This window comes from Nicotiana tabacum, chromosome 13 (genome assembly GCF_000715075.1).
Source record: "Nicotiana tabacum cultivar K326 chromosome 13, ASM71507v2, whole genome shotgun sequence".
In the NCBI taxonomy this organism is placed as follows: domain Eukaryota; kingdom Viridiplantae; phylum Streptophyta; class Magnoliopsida; order Solanales; family Solanaceae; genus Nicotiana; species Nicotiana tabacum.
The window spans coordinates 117,512,344-117,518,811 of NC_134092.1; positions in this window are offsets into that span (position 1 = coordinate 117,512,344).

Sequence of the window (6,468 nt, forward strand, 5' to 3'; positions counted from 1 at the left end):
CCAAATGATGAACGGTTTGAAGTGTTGGAAACTAGAAACATAGAACTTTATTTTGATATTTAATACACCATATAAATCTTCATATCAAGATAGGTATACTCATTTGAAATTAGGTCTTGTGCGAACTCACTTGAAACCTTAGTCTATTATGAAATTTCCAACTTCTACATTCGATGCCGAAACCTATCGAATCAAGTCTGATTGACCTCCAATTTTGCACACAAGTCATAAATGATATAACAGAGCTATAAAAATTTTCGGAACTGGATTTTGACTCCGATATCAAAAAGTCAACCCCGTGATCAAACTTGGAAATCTTTAGCCTTTAAATTACTAGTTTCCGTTAAATGGTCATAACTTGAGCTAGGGACCTTCAAATTAAATTCCGGGCACACGAACAAGTCCCAAATCACCATACGGACCTACCAAAACTTTCAAAACACTAATCTGGGTCCGTTTGCTCAAAATGTTGACCAAAGTCAACTCAGTTGAGTTTTAAGGCTTTAGTTCATATTTTAATCCATTTTTCACATAAAAACATTCTGAAAAATTTTACAGACTTTGCACGAAAGTCGAGGAGTGACAAATAGTAATTTTTGAGGTCTTATAACATAGAATTAATTTTTATATTTAAAGATGATATTTTGGGTCATCACATTCTCCACCTCTAAAACAAACGTTCGTCCTCGAACGAAGTTAGAAAAAGTACCTGAGCTGGTGAATAAGTGTGGATATTTACTCCGCATGTACGACTTAGACTCCCAGATAGCTGCCTCAATTGGCTGACCTCTCCATTGTACCCGAACTGAAAGATAACTCTTAGACCTCAACTGACGGACCTGCCGGGCTAGAATAGCCACCGGCTCCTCCTCGTAAGTCAAATCTTTGTCCAATTGAACTGAGCTGAAGTCTAACACATGGGACGGATCACCATGATATTTCTGGAGCATAGACACATGGAACATCGGATGAACCGCTGATAAACTAGGTGGTAATGCCAGCATGCAGGCTACTTCACCCACACTTTCAAGAATTTCAAAGGGTCCGATATACCTAGGGCTCAACTTGCCCTTCTTTCCGAACCTCATTACACCTTTCATAGGTGAAACCCAGAGCAATATTCTTTCTCCAACCATGAACGCAATACCATGAACCTTACGGTCAGTATAACTCTTTTGCCTAGACTGAGTTGTGTGAAGTCGACCCTGAATAATCTTGACCTTGTCCAAGACATCCTGTACCAAATCAGTACTTAACAACCGAGCCTCTCCTGGTTCAAAACAGCCAACTGGAGTACGACACCGTCTCCCATATAATGCTTCATATGGAGCCATCTGAATGCTCGACTAGTAGCTCTTATTATTATAGGCAAACTCCGCAAGTGGCAAGAAATGATCCCAAGAACCTCCAAAGTCTATAACACAAGCGTGAAGCATATCTTCCAATATCTGAATAGTGCGTTCTGACTGTCCGTCTGTCTGTGGATGAAATGTTGTACTCAACTCAACCTGCGTGCCTAACTCATGCTGTGCAGCCCTCTAGAAGTGCGAGGTGAACTGTGTACCTCGATCAGAAATGATAGACACGGGCACACTGTGAAGGCGGACAATCTCGCAGATGTAAATCTCTGCTAACCGCTCTGAAGAATAGGTAACTGCTACCGGAATGAAATGTGCCGACTTGGTCATCCTGTCCACAATGACCCATACTGCGTCGAACTTTCTCTGAGTCCGTGCAAGCCCAACAACAAAATCCATAGTGATACGCTTCCGCTTCCACTCAGGAATTTCTAACTTCTGAAGCAAACCACCAGGTATCTGATGCTCGTACTTAACTTGCTGACAATTCAGACACTAAGCTACATATGCAACTATAACCTTTTTCATTCTCCTCCACCAATAATGTTGTCGCAAATCTTGATACATTTTGGCGTCACCCGGATGAATAGAATACCGGGAACTGTGGGCCTCTTCAAGAATTAATTCATGAAGCCCATCCACCTTGGGAACACAAATACGACCCTGCATCCGTAGAATTCCATCATCTCCCACATCAATGTCACGACCCAAATCGATGGACCGCGATGGGTACCCGATACCTTACTCAATCGAGTACCAACGTAACGTATCTTTCTTATTACATCATCATATACACGTGATATACGAGCCTAATAGGCCAACATAATCATTTATAAACTCAAAACATAGGCCGACAAGGTCGTACAATCTTTCACGTACACGGCATATGTCTACAAGCCTCTAAAAGTACATAAATGTTATAAAGGTTGGGACAAAGCCTCTCCATACCAAACAATACACATCTAAATCATACTGACCAAACAAGCAACTCCGGAGCAAATGGAGTGCACCAATATCTTCTGCTGAGCTGATCGCTTACTTGGAGGACTCTCGACCTGTCTATCGAGACCTGCGGGCATGAAACGCAGCGTCCCCAGGAAAAAGGGACGTCAATACAAATAATGTACCGAGTATGTAAGGAATGAAAATCAGTAAATAATAGACATGGGAGAAACATGGAGTAAAAGACTCGACATGTACGTCTGCATAGCTCTGTGAATCATTTCATCTTTATAATGTCATACATATGCGTATAAATGTCATACCATGCATAGGTATATGTGTTCATAACATCATCAAGCCTCTGAGGGCATCCCATCATATCATTTCGGCTACTGTGGGAAATTCATCAACGTATACCAGCTGATCAAGTGGTGGTGCGTATATAACGCCATAACCTTTTCCCATATCCCATATACATATAATATACATATATACGCGTATATAATGCTATCTGGTCATGGGTCAATGTATATGTATAAATGCATGAAATGCATAAGAAATACATTAATAATATTTTCTCGGAATGTCATAAAACTAATATGCCTTAAGAAATACGTTAATAAGATTTTCTTGGAATGTCATAAAAATAATATGCATGTCGGATAAATTTTATCAAATACGTATTTTTCTGAGACCCATGAACATAAGATATAATAATAATTCACATGGGGAATCAAGAATATAGACACCCCTAATATTTCTATGAATAGAGTCATTTATGGAAACTGTACGTTTGCTCGTTTCTTTCAGTATCATTTGGGTCATGCCAAAAAGAAAGAAGGGATAGCCTTAATATACCTGGAGTAGGCAAAAATTCGTATGATATTTTTGAGAAAGATTGTACCGTGCTCTCTTAGAATTGCAAATCCCGTTGTTATTATGCAGCGTAACTTTGTATGAGAATTTTGCCCAAAATCCGTTACCTTGCCTAATTCTAATTCACGTTACTTTGTGAATTAGAAGTCTTAGAGATTTTCTTGGAATTTTAGAGCTTCCTCTGTAAGCTCTCTTAGCAAACTTATGTAATTCCTTCTTTGTTGAAACTCTTTCTCAAGGGATTTAGAATTTACGTTATGGAATGGAAAGCTTACTGAAAACTCTTCTTAAGAGATTGAAATTGACGTTACAAGAAATGAAAAGCTTGGCTGAAATTGTGCTTAAGAGACTAGAAAAATATTGTTTAATTATGAATATTATCTTTAATATTAGGGTGGGGCCCACATTCCAAGCTTGGTGTCACTTTTCTTGGTCAAAGTGTGACACTTTTTCACCTTTCCACCTTATTTAATTAGTCATTAGGTAGATAAAGAATGCTTGCCACGTTGGGGAGGGGTAAGTCTTATCCCAAATTTATTAATTAATTACCCACTAATTTTAATTAACTAAACAATCTTTCATTACCCAATAATTAATCAATTACCTCAAATTACTTAAAATACTACTCACTTTGAATCCCCGCGCTTCTAGCCTTTTATCCGAAGTAAGAACTGTTCACAACCTTCTGTATTTGAGTATCTCGTATGTTGTTTACCTTTGCCTTAAAATCTCGCATCATATCTTCTATATCTTTAATGACCTACCTTCCACATAGGTACAATTCACATCCACAACTTGAAGCTCTATTATAATACTTGCACCTATGGTGCATACACAATCCAATGGAAGCTTCATACTGACTTCTTATGAGGTTGGTACTCTTCTAACTGGCTTTATCATAGAGTCATTATAGAATATGGCTCTTGTACTATCTCTTTTATACCTCTTATATTAAGAGTGATTCTGCAAGGTTCTCAATCATGATTTCTATAATGTTCTGAGCCCAATAATCAGACTTCTTATTTACTTGGTTGACGTAACTCTTTGATTTCCTCTTCCTTCTTATCAGCCTTTATGTAGGATTAAGCTATCTTCCGATCTACGGCTCATGGAATTTAGTTATTACTTTAGCCTTTCATGGATGCTATGGAAAACCATGATACAATCTTGTAATGATTCGATCCTTTGTCTATGACCTGGACCCAATTCCTTCTTTTAACTTATACCGGAGTCTTCTACGGCTGATCATTAATCGAATAATTCCTTTCATTCCATCTCAGTTTCCTTCAAACGTAAGCAATTGCTTTTCTCGGTCTTTGCCTCTTGTTGCGTGCATACTTAGCTTATCTGAGTTCTCACATATGCTGAGATTTTTGTGCAACTCATATGGTCTCGAATATTAATTTTGGTTTTACTCCCCGCTCATTAGCCATGGTAGGTGCCACTTTCTTATGGAGTGCATACAATGTTGTTGTGAGATTTTGTTATAAGACCATTCCCTCCTTAGGTCACTGAGCTTAGGTTGAAGCCTTCTTCCTTACTTTCTCAGCTAGTCTTTCATTGTAGTATTTAGGGAGGACCTTCTCACTCTTGTAAAGCTGTGGGCTTATTACAGACCTTTTGATGTCCTTCCTTGCCTATAATTATTCGTAGTTACTTATCTCCACGCCCTTGTACTTGCAGGGTTGCCTCTGAACTAATATTTTGACTGTCTTCCCAGGGGCACTCTCTTTTATTCCCGTAACATTCATACGGTACCTTTAACTACCCCGACTCCTATCTGAATATATCTCAAGTATTACAATGACATTACTGCGAGGCTGAATTCACTGTATTGGGTTTTACTATGCTTATCTTGCACGATCTGGTGATTCATCTTTAACCTCCTGTCTAGCCATAACTAGGCTTTTCCTGATCAATTACTAACTACTTGTTGGCCCATTCTCATCTCAATATTCCGTGTAATCTTTCTTGGGTTATTTCCTTGCCTTAACTTACGTCTCGTACTGGCTCCTTATTTATTAATAACAGCTCGGGCAGGAACCCTTACTTCTTCTCCTTGACATCGTGCTTGCACAATATTCTGGAATCGTAGCATATCTGTAGGATTTGGATAAGCGCCATCTCATTCCTCTTTTATTTTTATCGCATTCTTCCTTTACCATTCCATAGTCACTAGAACCACTTAATTCCAATTTAATGCCACATCACACCATATTTCCTCCTTTAGAGGAGCACTAAGATTTAGTGCTACGATGATCTACATATAGATATTTTACCCTCTCATCTTTGGCATCTTTTCATATCATCGATGATCCTTACTTGCTTCGCGGTAATCCTTCAGTACCAAGGATAACAAAATTCCTCATTCGCGAGGGTGACACTTAGTGTAACTGGCACATACAGTCCCTTAGGCTTAACTTTACTCACCTCGCTTGCTTTAGGGAAGCGTCTTCCTGAATGACCATTCTCTGAATTTTTCATGAATCTTCTTCTGTTCTCCACTTTATTATCGCCGAAACAAAATCTGAAATTCTCATGATACTGACTATTATCCAATCACTCAGTCCCTAATTCATATTTAGTTTACCTTGTTCATCAACCCATACTGATTTCTGTTATTCTGGGGCCTAACTTTTTCTTCTGGTAGTCGCGTTAGAGTCATGAACTTAATTCTCGAATGAGGATATGGCTTTATGGCCTATACTCTTTTGTTGTCTCAAAGCCTGTCACCTCTCGTCTTTTCCTTCACTTGACAATAGACTCTGTAATACTGTCATCTTTTTTATCTACCGTTATCATCCATGTATCACATCTTACTCATAATGCTTCATTAATTCTCTTCTTATTCCCCTGCTAATATTTATGTCTATCACTTTATTGTGAAAACTCCAACAAGACATTCTTTTACTTTTAGCTCCCCTTGCTCCATCCACCGGCCCTTCGGGTTGCCTGACATTCTCTCTCTACTAGGGACGGGAGCCACACTAAGATAATATTTATCCCTTCCGGGCTTCTGGTGCTTATCTTTGTAGTACTCATATCTAGCTATACTATTTTAGGGTGCACCATCGAGGTGTCTCACAAGGAGATCCATTACCACGTTTGCTCTATCCTTCGGAAACGTCAACTAACTCTACCAATTCATCCACTATTTTGGGTTACTCTATCCCCAGCCAGATCCTGATAACTCGTCCTTCTCTGAAACTATGTTTGTTAGCTCCCATAGGACATAACTGAGATCGGTGTGGCCGATTGTACATACATCTGTCACTGTTGAAAGTAAATCAAA